The 15,832-nt window shown below is 34.6% G+C and overlaps 1 protein-coding gene across 12 annotated transcripts in view; it reads left to right on the top strand.

Annotated features, from left to right (window-relative positions):
- The window catches only part of LRRC4C (leucine rich repeat containing 4C), a 498,827-nt gene that overhangs the window by 275,392 nt on the left and 207,603 nt on the right, over positions 1-15,832 (top strand). For 7 of the 12 annotated variants that reach the window (XR_005564513.1, XM_039383915.1, XM_027732632.2 and 4 more), the window contains one exon: positions 9,731-9,868. The exons of 3 other annotated variants lie outside the window; for them this stretch is intronic. The gene's annotated coding sequence lies outside the window, so the exon portion shown is untranslated. Of the gene's footprint in view, positions 1-5,525; positions 5,611-9,730; positions 9,869-13,460; positions 13,489-15,832 lie in introns of those variants that run through there. 2 more of the 12 variants (XR_005564514.1, XM_039383913.1) reach the window with 2 other exon arrangements.

Below are 15,832 nucleotides of genomic sequence, written 5' to 3'. Positions count from 1 at the left end.
AAAAGTTTTTTACCAATTGGTTGGTGTTTTTTCCCCCAGTGGAATGTGTTAAAGAGCAATAAGGGAGAATAAACTATATTCAGGGCTTCTCTGTTTAAAACCAATTAAGACTATGATTTTGTAGTTGTAATACGCTTTACTGTGGAGCTCGTCAGCCCTGTAAGGCCATCCATCTAAGAGAAGGTCACTCTAAACAAACCTACGTCCAGAGGACCTCACTACCACTGTCCAAGCTTGCTCGGCCCCGGCAGATGAACCTCAGGATTAAAGGGTGGGCTCAGTTCAGCGCACACTGCGTCTCACCTAAAAAAAAAAAAAAATCCACTGCGCAGGCTCAAAGGGTTAATGAGCTTTCCCAAATCTTCGCTCGCGAAGACTGGCCATACACATACACACTTTACTGACACCGGTTCCCTCTTCTACGAGACCACCATATCATGTATTTCCTTTCTTTCAACCTGTCTTAAGAAACAAAACTCCCTGAATTTAGTTGACTGTAGATTAGAAAGGACAGTTGTCCCCCTTCTCTCAGTGTACTACAGAACCCCCACAATTTTAATGTTCAGAAGTCTTCTGTTTTTATTAAGAAATGCATCATGGTATGCACATTTGATTTTATGACACTGTCCTTTACATTAAAAGTTTCCTGTGTCTTTCTACTTTTAACCAGCCAATATATTTACAGACTGTAATCATACCTTCTCTTAACCTTCATTTTTCTAGAGTAAATGAGCTAAGCATTTTCCAGTTGCTCTATAATCTATAAGATTGGATTCTGTTCTTTTGATGATGATCCTATTATCTTCTACAGCTTGAATTAATATTCCTTGCACATGGATTGTCATCTACTGAAGCCCACATTAGGTTTTGTGTAGTTGCATTAAAAAAGGAATAATACTACCTGATGCATTATGGGGATGTTCTCTTGGTTATCCAACTGTCTAGTAGCATTAAACTTTTCACCTTAGTCCTTCCATATTTAATGTAAATCATTTTTACTCAGTGAGTGAAAGACCTTGGATGTACAATTAAATGTCATCCTACTTATTTTCTCCATTTTCAGATGCTTCAGTGAAGACAGATAAAATGATCAGATTTTATATGCATGGAAAAAAACCCCAGTTGTTTTCTTACTACAAATATCTGCCAGGTTAGGGATGGACAATGTACCTTCAGTCAAACTACATTGCATTGTATTACATTACGTTGTATCTGCATCTTGGATAACTTTAATCTTATGATTTTTCTCTGAAAATTCGCAGAGCTGCAGCTCTTGGGAGCATTGCTCCAACGGTTTTTGGGTAACTTTAATATTTATTCATCTATAATCAAATATGTATATATACATATGTCTGTGGTAATAGATTTTATAAAAATTTTTGATCTCCCTTTTTCCCTTTTTTTTTTCTCTGAGACCTTGGCTTTTGCTATGTTCAAATCAGAAATCATAGTAATTATCATGAAAAAAAGTTATTGTTTTCCAGCTGAATCTACTTAAATTCCTAAAAAGTGTGAATTAAGAGGAGATAATAATCTTCCTTGGCATCAAAAGATAATGCTCCCTGTATGGATATCCAGACTGCACAGCCCAGCCGCTTCACCATTGAATATCCCTGCCATCTACATGCCTGATTAATGGACTCTATGCAAAGAAGCAATGTATAGTTAAAATTTTTATCCCCCTACAGGGCTGTCTTGCTTTCTATGGTTGTAAACACATCTCCACACAGGTTTTTTTCAATACTCCAGTGATATAAGATCATGTCACTGCATTATTGGTTGACTGTTATAAAAAATAATAAAATTGGCTGCTTTCAGAATTGCTATGTTTTAACACAGTTCATAAAATTTCTAATGTCCTGCCAAGGTTAACTTTAAGGTTAATTCAAGTTTGCTTACACAGGAAAAAGTGTATCTTTGACTTTTATTCCATCTAGACTCTGGATGTGTTTGTAAAACTTTCTCATTTTTGTTTCTTTGCATCCATCTCAGATAGTGATTTATTCTTCTTTTGTTTTCCTTCTTATGCAATGTATGCAGTTAGAAAAGTCATGTGCTACTGGCATATCAGTGATTATATAATACTCATGGGACCTTACAATATTTGCAAGTACAAATTTTGACCATAAAACCACTGTGGATTTGCTGACTTCTTCTGAATTTAATTAAGAGAGCAGGAAGGGTGACTATTATTACAATAAGCTATTATAGCATTTTACAAAGTAGAAGTATTTTTCTGATGAATGGAGTATTTTCATATTATCTGTAGACAGAAGGTCAAAGAAACTACTGTGATCAGAAGTGACATACCATCCTTATCTCTGGCCATCTGGACATGTATGTGACTAATGGGTGGTGATCATATAAAGCAGCAAACAGAGGTGATAGGGAGATGATTTTTTATCGTAACTCTCCCTCTTATCTCTCTATCCACTTAGTTGCAAAAGTTGAATCTCAGATTGTCAACAAAGCCATTATTCCACCCATTGGTCAATGTGTGTTCATTTGCTGCTGACTGCTGCAGGGATTGATGCACTGTATGCTGATATTTTTCTCAGGTTCATTTTTCCAAGGGCAGTTATGTGTAATCCTCACAGATTCACAGAATATTCTGAGTTGGAAGGGACCCACAAGGATCATCAAGTCCAACCATTAGTAAATGGCCCTCACAGGCATCAAATCCACAACCTTGGCATTGCTAGCACCAGGCTCTAACCAACTGAGCTAATCTCAGGGTCATACTCATATTGTGGTTTAACCCCAGCCAACAACCAAGTACCACAAAGCTGGTCACTCAGTCACCCACCACTCCATGGTGGCATGGGAAAGAGAATCACAATAGAGAGGGTTGAGATAAAGACAGTTTAATAGACAGAGCAAAAGCCATGCCTGCAAGTAAACCAAATTAGGAATTCATTCACTTCTCTGGATTTTATCGTGCATAAAGGTTACTTGGGAAGACAAATGCCCTCACTCTGATCATGTTTCTCCCTTGCCTCTTCCTTCTTCTACACCCAGATTTATATACTGAGCATGATGCCATATGGTATGGAATGTCCCTTTGGTCAGTTGAGGTCAGCTGTCCTGGCTGTGTCCTCTCCCAGCCTCCTTGCTGCTGGAGTGGGGTGGGGTGAGGAGCAGAAAAGCCCTTGATTTTGTGTAAGTGCTGCTCAGCAGTAATGAAAACATCTTTGTGTTATCAACACCATTTCCAGAAAAAATGCAAATACAGCCCCTTCATAGCTGCTGTGAAAACTCTATCCCAGCCGAAACTATCACACCTCAGTTCATCTGTGTCATAATAACAGGTCATAACTTATGATTATTAGGTGAAAAATTACTTAGATAATAATTCACACATGGGGGAAATCAAGGACAAAGGAGTGATGAAAATTTACATTTCTTCTATATGAAACTATTGTAGTGGTTTTTATGGTTTCTGTGCTAATTTTTGCTTTATTTTTATTGGTCTGGTAACTTTATTTTTTCTTTTTAATTTGTTAAAAGAGGTCATATGTGTGTTTTCACACACTTGGGGGGGAGGTTCTGTTCATAGATGGATCTAGGAAGAGATGGAAGAAAAAGTAAATCAGTAGGTTCTCAGGAAAAAAGCCAAGCTTTTGTCTCCCATTTACCTTAATATGTAGCCTACAGAGATGCTTTATTGCTGAAATATATAACTGCTACTAAAAAACATCTTGGGTCTTTCACCAAAAATGTTTACTGTTATTTTATGATGTGAAAAATGTCTTTTAATTGAAATTAGTCTCTGGAGGGTGAAATGACCTATGGCAGTATTTGGAAGAAGTACCTTGATATGGCACTCTGAACCGCATATAACGAAATAAATCAAACCATACTGAATATAAACAGAACCACATTGCAACTTTCTGTATATTGCTGGCTGTGAAAGGCCCATATAGAAGATATGTTGGCTCTATCCAGTTAGAGATCTCTGTTTGGATCAAAAGCTTTTGAGGACACTGAGGTTTAGACTGATGTTTACTTGATGTATACTATTTTTTCAGGTGTTTTTCTCTTTGCTTGCTTATTTCATTTTTAATTTCAGTCATATTTAAGTTATAATGATGGCATGATTTCTTTTGACTCTCTGAGGGGTAGGAACCTGTCATATTCATAAATTGCAGAATGTGTATCAGCTTATTTTTAATTCTGAGCAAACACGAAAGGAAGGATAGTACGATGCTTTTTACAATATTATCCTACTATGAGGCTCAAATTATGTTTCTAAGACATTTGTAAAATATAATAGCAATTCCACAGACTCAGGCTAGTCTGATTGTAGGATGTTATTTATTTCAATAGTATTTATCCATATCCATATATTAATGAGAATAGTATGATTCTTTTTTTATATGTATTAGGTATGGACTAAGGTTTTAAGATGTCTATGAATTCTAAGTGTATAAGAATAAATTCCATGACTTAAATTGTTCAATTGCTAATGAATAAATATTAAGTTTATTTTTTAAAACAGCATAAATATGAAATCTTTCTGGTTTAATGACCTTTACTTTTCTGATTAAGGCTAAATATTGTCCTGTCTTGATAAATTAAATCATTGGAATTTGTGGATCACAGTGTGGAAAATAGTTTCATTTTCTGCACATGTAAATAGTAATTATAATAAGTCTATTCACTGTGTGCAGAAGTTACTTTCCCTTTCTGTGGTAAGGGAATTCTATATCGACCTTCTTAAGTAAATAGCATCTGTCACAGGGTATATTAAGATAACTTAAGTCCAGACATAAATCTGTAATGACTCACAGTTTCAGTTCTTTCAGTGTAAGCCCCAGTGTAGACATTTATGTTCCAGAATGTGTCATATCTTGATTTAGTTTAAGCCAGCTAAAAATGACTTAGATCAGTATAATGCAATGTTAAAGTTAGGTATGTTTACACAAAGGCTTAAATATATGAGTAGTCTTTACATTGAAATTTTGTGCCAAAAAAAGCTTTACAACCAGTAAAAATTTCTGCTGCACTGTCCTGTTTCCCAGTCTATCTCAAAGCTATCACATCTCAAGCTGTTTCTGTTACGTTTAGGAGGTGAAGGGACAGATTTGAACATGAAGCGAGAAGGGTTTCCTCTCAGGAAACTTTTGTGCCTGAGAGAAGGCACATTGAATCAGCTGATGGTGCTCCTTCCCACTTTTTTTGGACCATGCCACTTCCCTTACAAGGATGAGGGGGAGGTGTTCCTGCTGCTGATGTCTTTTGGAAGCAAATGCATCTGGAAGCAAATACATCCAGGGCATCCCATAATTAAATAAAACTATTTTCATTTTGCTTTGCAATACACATAATCTTTTACACCTGTGTGAGACAGGTATGAAACATTCCTATTCTGATTTGCTTGCAGCGTGCACTTTTGTAGTGTTCATCCTGGACAGGTGTTACTGATTCCATCAAAATCCAGACAGTAAAGAATGAGTTGCAAAAGGGTGGCTCATGGCACGGAAAGTTATTTACCATTGTGTTGACAGTATTTTTTCTTTTTTTAGGACTGGAGAAGTAGTGAAGATTTTATAGAGAAGGGAAATGAAATTATCATTAAGAATGGAGAAATACACCCTCAAAATAAATCAGGTAGTTGAAAGCAATAACAGAATAAGAAAACATCTTTTTAAAAAGTGCTTTAAGTGTGGCCTATAGCCCACGCAGTGGTAAAGAAATAGTTTATCAATCTCTCTTTAATTAATCAATCCATTTTACATGGCTGGAAACAATGTACAGTAGTTCATTCATTCAAAGCATTTTTTATGTGTGATACATGAATGTTGTTTAAGAATGAAAACAATAATTTTAATTTAAAGCATTTTTTAAAATTCTATAGTTGAATGCTGAGTCAATTTACTTCACTGAGGGTACTAGAAGTCCCTTTCAGAATTGGAATACAGGAAACATTTTAATCTGTTTTTTTCCCCAGGTGATAAGTAAGAGAAATAGGTGTGCCTGTTTTATGCCACATCCTTTAACTATGACTACACCAAAAAATTGCATGATTTATTGACTTAGTAAGAAAAATCGAGTTCCTTAAAATCTCAAGTGTAAATCCAACCAAAGACTCCTACAATGTGGTACTTTGATCTAATCTATCATCATAAAACTATCTATCATCATAAAACAAGAAAATTCTTCTGAATGAGGTATTGAAAATTTACAAAATTTAGGAAATTCTGGATAACTATATGAGCTTGCAGAATACATTGTTTTTCATAACATTATGCAAGAGCAAAGCAAATCCATATAATTCAGTCTCAGTGACCACTCATCAGGATAGGATAATACAATGGATTTTTTCCTAATTTTTCACGTTTGTAATGTGAAATAGTTTGACCTTGATATTTCTGTGAGGGATGAGAAGGATTGTGAAAATAAGGTCTTATTTAAATACAACATGGCAACAGATGAGAGAATTTGTCCTTTCCCAACCATGTAGTCTTTGCTGTGGAAACAGAGAAATCACGTCAGACTGAGAAATAGTATTTTTTAAGGAGAAAATGCAATGTAGTGATACGTGCACTGTCAAACTAACAGAAAGCAGAACCCAATCTGAATTTGAAATTAAAGGGTCAAAAAATGCATTTAAAGTTTTGAGACACCAACAGGTTTTTGAAATACAATAGCATAAGGTGTTTTAACAAGAAAATATTGTGCTGCTAGTAGATGAAAGATCAGTCTTTTCTTCAGTGGCCATTGTATTGTAGGAATGTGTTCAGGAAATAGGATTCTGAGATGTTAGGGTCAGTATGAGAAACAAACAAACTAATGCTCACTTTAGCACATCTGTAAAACGTTATAGATGTCTTTGAAACACTGCAGTAGATGGCCTCACAGGTCCCTTCCAACCTCAGAGATTCTGTTAGTGATTCCCAAATGCAGAACGAAAATATTTCAATAATTACTCATATGTGTAATTGTATTTATCCTCCAGGCAGTTCCTCAATTGCAATTATTATGTAATACTTGTTTAACAGTAAAAAGATTATTGATAAATCTTGTTATTACTTTTATTATGAAAACGTCAGTATCAGGTTGTTATCACTGTTCTATATATTTCATAAATAGTTCTATCTATTCCTTACAGATAAAAATATAAAGTATATGATGAATTACTGTTGCCACTTTAGAGATAGAAACACAGGCCAAAAGATAAAATGCTTATGTTCAATGCTTTTTTAAACATAATGCCCATTACCACCCTTGATGACCCATTTCAAATATATGGCTGAATTAGAAACTGAATCTCAGTAGTCAGAATTCCTTTGTTATCAGTATCTCTTCTGTCATCCATTTCCCTGAATTGTGATTGAAAGCAGAAGAGGAACTCAATGGTGATAGTTACCACTGTACACAGTGCATATGTGAGTATGAACTCTGTGTTGTTGTTGAAATACCTCAACTAACTACTGGTAAAGCTGGATTATTATTAGGTGCTAATTGATTCCGTGATATATTCAAAAAGGTAGGACAGATTAAGAAAGCTTTTCATTGAAGAAATACCTTAACACTTTAATACAAAGTGGCAGTTATTTCTGTAGTTACTGAATGATATTCACTGTCTTGTACAAAGGAGAAAAGTATGTGATCTAGTTTGCAGACTGGAATGCCGTCTGATCCATTCGTCTACTGCTGCCAGTGGTGGTAGTTCATGTCATCCTTGTGAAGGATAAACTATTGATGGCAGCCAAAATATTTGAGGTTCATTCAAAATTCAGTAATTTATAATTTGTAATAGTAATTTGTAAAACGAAATGTACCTCCTGTTCTCCTTTGACAGAGTGGCTCTCATAGTTTTAATGGTACAATTAGGCCAAATTCTGGTCTTCATGCAACACAGGAGGAAAATCACTTTCTACAGGGAAGTTTTCAAATGATCCTGGTGATTAAGTTTCAGAAGAGCTGTAGTCTTTTTAGCTTTCCTTTATATAATAGTAGATTAAGCTGTGGTATAATCTGTGACTGTGAATGTGTCTGATGCATTTTTCTCTCGTGTGTCTATTTTTGTCCCCTGATTATTCTCATTTGTTATGGAAGATGAATAATATATCAGTGGTGTAGGTGTATGTATAAAGCTTTTTTTTCCTGTTTTAAAAAATAACACTTTTTTACTTTTATATTCTATTTCCTATAAATTGTATTAATATATTTTTTCTGTAAGATTCAGTATGTTTCTATTTCTATTTTTATATTCCATAAATTTGAGAAAGAATATATTTTTAACAACTGTGCCCAAATGGAAATTCTGATGGTAAGAAACTATTAGACCCCTCTAGTTAAGTTTTAAATAATTGTTTATTGCTTTTCTAGATACTGAAGCTAATCTCTCTTCTATATGTAGAAAGCAGTCAGCAGAGACAAGAAGATGACAATAGAGTAATTTAATTACAGTTAATTAATAAATCCACTGGGTCACAAAAAGCTAATGAAAGCAAGAGATAATGTATCCTTGGGATAGGAAATCTCTGTTTGGGGAAAACAAGATGGAAGTGATCAAAATATTCCTTTCATTTCCATACTGCCTATTAACTAGATAAATCTTTTTAGTAATTCAGAATTATTATATATGTAACTGATGAGATATGATACACAAGAGAAACTGCAAATATTACAATATCTCAAATAGCTCAGTATTACTTGTAATGTTACCACACTTTTTTCCCTGAGTTTTCCTTCACACATTACTTTCAAACATAGAAATGAACCTTTTGGAATTCAAGTGACTTCATATTTTCTGTGCACCTATTTGGTGTTTGGCATGAACTTGTCAGATACCATACATCTGTGATCTGTTGATTAATTAGGGATCACCGTATTTACTACCAGATGTTTTTCAATTCAAAAGAGAAATTACATGTCCAGGTATTTGAACAGCTACATCATGTGCAAAACTAGCATGGTACACACCTGCCCTAGAATTTTGGTGTTCTTCAGTGGAATAATATGAAGTAGTTCCCGATGAATAAAATGTATAAGTAGCCAATAATGTCTGTCACACATATATAAAACTGCAATGAAAGCAGACAGGTGAAAAGCTTATCCTAAGAGATAAAAAAGCCCCATACTGTTCCAATCTACAGTTAGTAGGGAAGATTTATGTATGTCATGGTGGTACTTGGCATTTAATTCATGTCAGGAGGTAGCTCTACTGTGACAGACAGTTTGTGAGCAAAGAATACCCAAGTTCCCAGGTGCTCCCTAGCATTGTACATTTGGCATTGCTGAATGTATAGTTCCTGCCAAATGCTATAAAATGCTATAAACATTGAAAAAAACCCAAACAACAAAATAACCAGCTGCATTTCAATGTATGTTTTTCAGAAAAGGATACCGACTTTTCTTTGCCATTGAGTTATGGTGTGAATTGGTGAATATTTTGTCCAGTAAATGGGATAATGGCTGTAACACAGATTACCCACTCTGTGGTGTCTCAAGAACAAGTTTCACATTATTATTAAAGTTGTTGTTGATTAAGATAAAGAGAACAGAATACAATCTCTAGTCAAAACCAGGTGAATTCTTTCCTTTTCTATGTTTATAGGTTGTATGTTTTCAATGGTCTGCCTAAGAAATTTTAACTGCTTATACTTTAGTGGTTATTTCATTATTAATTGTGAGATTTCTCAGTATATTCATTCTCATGGTCTGTCAGTGTTAGACACACCACACCATGAAATGTTATCTTTTTTCCCCTCGACACAAATAGGTTGCCAGAAAAAAGGAATGTGAAATGGAGACTGTTAATATGGACATATCCTAAGATACAGCATACCATTTGAGAAAGTAAATACACTACACTTTGGCATGAAGGAAAATTAACTCTGCCATGAATTAGTGAAAACAGGTAAACTGAAAATTACTTTCCTTCCAGTCTTTCATTCATTAATATTGTGTGTCTACTAAGGTGTGCTATTACATTCTTTCAAAACTTTTTTCTTGGCTATTCATGTATAACATTTTTTATATTCACATATGGTTGTATGAGAAAAAAGTGTTTAAATGTATGATTGGTGAACAATATTTAGGACAGATCTCAAACTGACTTTTAAGATGGTAACTGTAGGCTCTCTATAAACAGCACAAGCAAATAGGGTATGAATTTCTTGTGACTCATCTATGTCAGTCTTGTAGTCATGTTTGTTTGTGCTTAAAGCATAAAGCAAAGCTAAGTATTATTAATTAATAGTTTAAAAAGTCTGCATGTGGGATGCAGCAACCATAAAGGCTTTTATTCTTGATGTGATCACAGTCTTGTATTTTTATTTGTACAGAGGAATACTGAATCACAAGAGAAATTTAGGGTATAGAAGACTTTTCAGTCTGATTTTTCACTTTGTTGCATTTTTTGTACAGTCATGATTGCGAAAAAAGAATTCTAATGGCTATGAACACTAGAATGGGAATTTTACATTTTTACTTTTCATATAATTAAATAGATTTTGAAACTTTTTGGTGGTGAAGGAACACTTTTGTTTTTGTTTTTTTTTCTTGTATTAGCATTTTCTGAGACTTTTTCCTACAGGCAAGTATGCTGTTAGGTGAGAATTATTTTGAGTTGTGAGTTTTATAACCATGTAGGTCTTAAAGAAAGCTTTTGAGACGAAAAAAACCTGACAAAATTAGAAATAATATTATAGGAATATCAGGACTATTTTTTCTGTTATCTTTTCTACCCCCCCAAAAAACAGTCTTTATAAATCAAGGAAGAACACTATTTTCTTCTAAAGAATAATTTGTTTTCTTTTTGGTATTTCAAATGTACAGAAAATCATTTTACTGAAGAGCAGTTTTTAGTATGCCTTATAGTAGAATGTTACTATATTCTTTGATAGCACTATTAGAAATTTATGGGCAATGATGAATGTCATGTGTTGAAAACCGCTAAGGGGTGTTTTGTGAAAGTTTTTGGTGTGTTGATGCAATATAATTGAAGAACTTGCAGTAATGGTGATTAACTCATTTTGAATACATTTGCATTAGTTGGTATTAATTGAGAGGCAAACTGAAGATAGATAGAAATTCTAAATTTTCTAAGTATCATAAATGTGAAAATGTGATGGATGTAGACCTGCCTGAATTGATAGTTAGTCTTTATTTCTCTTCCTCATAGAAAAAAAAAAAGAGTAAAAACTAACTTTGTACTATAGGTATTTATTCTGTTACTGCCACTTGTCTTTGAGAATTCCTATCTCCAATCTGTGTACCACCTGTAGGATGGAATTCTGCTCATTTATTTATATATGTCTTAGAGCTTCAGGGTTTTGGAGTTTTTGGCATACTATTAGCTGAATGGTAATATCAGGAAGTTTTTTGGTTAATATGTAATATTCCTCAAATCATATGTCTAGGTACAGATAGTACCACTGTCAGTCTTATAGTTACAGAAAATATTTTTTAAATACATTTTGGAATTACTTTTTTATTGCAGAAGAGAATTTTTGTGTATGAAAAAATTTCATTCCATAAATGTCTGCTTGAAATGGATGTTTTTCATAATGCTTGAGGAAGCACAAATGGCATATATGGTGTTTATATTATCTAACTACTCATACTATTATCTTCTGAATAAAATTAGAAATTCACAGGCTTGTGTATTCAGTTTGCATGGCAAGGGTTTGGTAGTGGGAGGGCTACAAGGGTGGCTTCTGTGAGAAGCTGCCAGAAGCTTCCCCCATGTCTGATGGAGTCAATGCCAGCTGGCTCCAAGATGGACCCACCACTGACCCCTCAGTGATAGTGGCAGCGCTGCTGCCTGCACAAGAGCAGCAGCAGTGAGAAGAGGGAAGTGAGAGTGCATGAAGGAAACAGCTCTGCACACCACAAGGTCAGGAAAGAAGGAGACGGATGAGGTGCTCTGGGCAGCCCATGGTGCAACCATGTTGAGGCTGGCTGTGCCTCTGCAGCCCACAGTGAAGCAGAGATCCACCTGCCCAGCTGAGGAGTGACAGAAAGGTTTAGGGGCATCTGGCATCAAGCCAGCATCAACCCGCCACAGCTTGTCATGATGATGCAGGTGTGTATTACAGCAGTTAACCTTTTCTTTTCCTCTTCAGCTCAAATGGTAGGTTTGCAGGTTTTTCAGGATCAACAAGACCTCATTATCTAATATTGGACGTGAATTGGACAAACCTATAGCATTTAAAGTACTGTGTACTAAATACACTTGTTATGATGTTGCCATTTTTTCATGGGTAGCTTGGCTTTAAACAATATCATAACATTCAAACACATTTTGTTGTAATGGACAGAGAAATTGAAGTTTGTGACAGACTTTAATGCAAAAAAAATTTCAGGTGCATTACAAGTAATTTAGCAACAATCCCTTCATAAAATCCTTAACAGCAAAAAGTAACTTTATCTTCCTCAACTGGTGTAACTTAAGCAAATGCAAGGTTGAAGACTCGAAAATTTTCACATCTTTTGAACACGAAGGGACTTGTATAAAATGCAACTCCCTTCTGAAAGAGTTGACCCATCTAAAATTTATTTAAAACAGAGCAAATCTTTTCAAATACATCTCAGAAAACCCTTAGACTGAGCTATTCCTTCCATCACTTAAGGAGACAAATAGATGTGCTTTAGTCATTTTGCTATTGCAGGTCAGGTTCTGCATTGCATCTCAAAGTTTAGGCAACCAACCTTTTTTGAGGGAAGAGAAGACAAACATTCCAAATAATAGCTGTTATAAACCACCAACAGGTGATATATCAATAGTATTTATTTTCAAAATTTTATACTCACCTTGGGTGGACCTACTGAACCTTTGTCCTCTCACAATTTGTCATCTGCATCAGCAAAAATTCCTTGGAGCTTTTCCCAAGGACCAGGATGAGAACCAATGCACTGTGAGAAAAGCATATACTATGCTTGCAGGTTCTCCAGACTTTAAGTACAAAACCACAATTGAAAGTAATGGCACAATACTTTGTATCTTTGTGACTTTGTAATCCAGATTGTATGGTCCTCAAAATCCACTACTATAAAATAATGAAAGATATTGTCAATATTTAGGCTTTAATGTGCTCCAGAAGGAAAAGATTGATGATGTACTATGCTGAAAGTTGCTTGAAAAAACTATGAAAATGGTAGCCTTGAAGTCATAAATCCAATTATCCTGAACTTCTTGGAAAACTGCCATTCCTGCATAAGGTTTTCTAACTGACCAATGAAATTTCAAAGCAACAGGTGTTTTAGTAACAGCTTTCATTCTTAGGTGAGAAATGTTGAAAACTTCAATATTAGTGGTTACTGATACTCTTTAACTTCTCATACTAGATGCAGAGAGAGATTAATTACTGTGAGACTAACAGGGGAGGGTAAAAAAAGCAAAGAACAGAAGTCCAAATGACAAAAGCAAAAAACTAGAAAATATATTTTTAAATATTTGAAACCCTTTTGGATTTAGAAGTTTTTATGTGACCTTGTGTGACATTCAGGAGGAGCAGTTGTTACTCCAGAATGACGAAGAACTGTCTGAAAGTGCTCAGAGTTAGTCCTCAAGGAACTGACCTGCCATAAACAGGTAAAGGTATTTTGGAAGATAATATAAACTCTTGCAGTTAGTAGCTAATGACAACTGCTTCTTATTGTTTATCTGCAGAAAGATGGATCTGCTTTGTACCTGGGGACTAGTTCACTGCTTTTACTGGTACATTTCACTTCATCTCATTTTAAATTAAAAATGAGGCTACAATAATTGTGGTTAAAAGATGACAGAAATTCCTCTCAGTATGTAAAATTATGTTGGATTAAAGGATGTCTTATAAATACTAAAATGAATTATTTTGGAAGAAAATAGTTAAGGTGACACATCTACTGTAAACATCAGTATTTTTCAACCATCTTTTCTTTATGTCCTATTTTTAATGTAGGCACAGAGTACATTTTCACAAGTAAAAATTTGAGCACAATTCCAATTGAAATACATCAGAATAATTTTTCTCATTTCCCATAGTGTCTGAAATATTTAGCATAAATCTGTGAGTATTGTGTCTTCCCTAAGACATAGGAAGTTTATGGACAGCTCTACTTCTAATTCAAAGTGTGCACTGTATGGCCTGGATTATAATGTGAACTATATTGCCTATATCGCCTAAGCAAACAACTTTGTGACTGAAATGACTGTTTCTCTTCACCCTTCCTGCTACCACCGCAGGTAGTTTCCATGTGGAGCTACATCATTATGTTGCTGATCAAACATTGCACCGAAAATCTCCGACAGTTTTAAATTCCCTATAGAAGGATATGTCACTGTTATTATGGAAGAATCCTCTCAAGCCTGCTTTTACTAGGAAACAAATAACATTGCTTAGGAAAATGATCAGTACTGAAAAAGCTATTGAATATGAGTCAGAACTTGTACAGTTCTTAATAATAATTTCTTTAATTTACAACTCTCTCCCCACAGTTTCAAAAAAAAAATCAAAAAACTTAATCATGTGATTCAACATAGATATGATACCAGGCGCCCTCTTAGAATGTAACACATCAAGTAACAAAATTATTTTATGACTACTGTTTCTCTTATCCATCTGCATATAGATGTTTTACCATTCAAGATCCCTAATAAATCAGTTGAAACGGATAACTTCTTTCTCTTTCGCATATGATCTCTTTTTTTTTTTTTTTTTTACCCACAAAGCTTCATATATTAGTGCCATGGTCTAGTAACCATGGCGGTAGTGGATCAAGGCTTGGACTTGATGATCTCAGAAGCCTTTTCCAACCCGGTTGATTCTATGATTTTATGATTATGGGATACCAAAACTTAGAGATTCAGGACTGAATATTTTCCACATCTTGGGACAGAGGATGAGGCTCCGTCTCCATTTCTTACTGAAACAAAAATAATGAATATGAGACACTGCAGGGGCTTCTGAGACATTCGTATAGACTGTGAAGATGAATTAATGAGCAAAGTGAAGAGCATAAATGAAGATCAAAGTTTCATGGTTAAGTGCATTATCATAGGAACATCACACAAAATGGTATATAATCAAATGGGTAGTTGCAAGGCTAGAAAGGTCTCTAAAAAGTATTATCTCTTACTGTCTTGATTCACATATCTGGCTAAATGTGTGATTTAATGAAAATTAAACACTCTTAAATTACTGATACCATCAAGTCTCTGTATTTTATATATTATTGTGTGTTTAACTGCATGTTAGAAGTCCACATTTAATTAAAAAAATAGGAATTAATACAGAAAGAAATGTTCATAATTTCCAGTAAACACCAGAAATACGTGTAGAATTGCTCGAGCCATGCATGAGAACCCCCTGAGCAAGGCTGACATATGGCTGGTGATATCCTGTAGGGAAATGTAGAGTGGAAGGAGGTAATAATAATCCTTCTTAGAAAATAAAGGTCGCAAGTGATAGTAAATGCCAAGAAATCATCAGGGATATTTTTATAGCCTGTTGGGTCAGTAAAACCTCAGTAGGCTCATGTATTTCTTTAACTGTAAAAAAAAGATTCAGTTTGGATCAGGGAATATAAGGGCTTGTAAATGAAGTAGAAAAACTGCATTAAGGGGAATTTGATGACTCCATGATAGATAAGCTTGTCCATACTTTAATTTCAAAATGGACTCTGTATATATAGTTTAACTTACTTTAACTAGCTTTAGTTCACTAAACTACAGTTCAACTATCCAATATAACTCACCCATCCATTTAGGCCAGGCTTTATAATGAATTTTTGCATTATAGTAGTCATCATACAGGAAAATTACAAGGTTTTCTAGTAGACGTATAGATAACAATAACAAATTGAATTACAAAATAAATTACTGATTTAAATTCAGTGA

Source organism: Pipra filicauda, unplaced genomic scaffold (genome assembly GCF_003945595.2).
Source record: "Pipra filicauda isolate LSUMZ 115617 unplaced genomic scaffold, ASM394559v2 scaffold32_size4067784_pilon, whole genome shotgun sequence".
Lineage (NCBI taxonomy): Eukaryota > Metazoa > Chordata > Aves > Passeriformes > Pipridae > Pipra > Pipra filicauda.
This window is presented reverse-complemented; position numbering and strand designations above follow the sequence as displayed.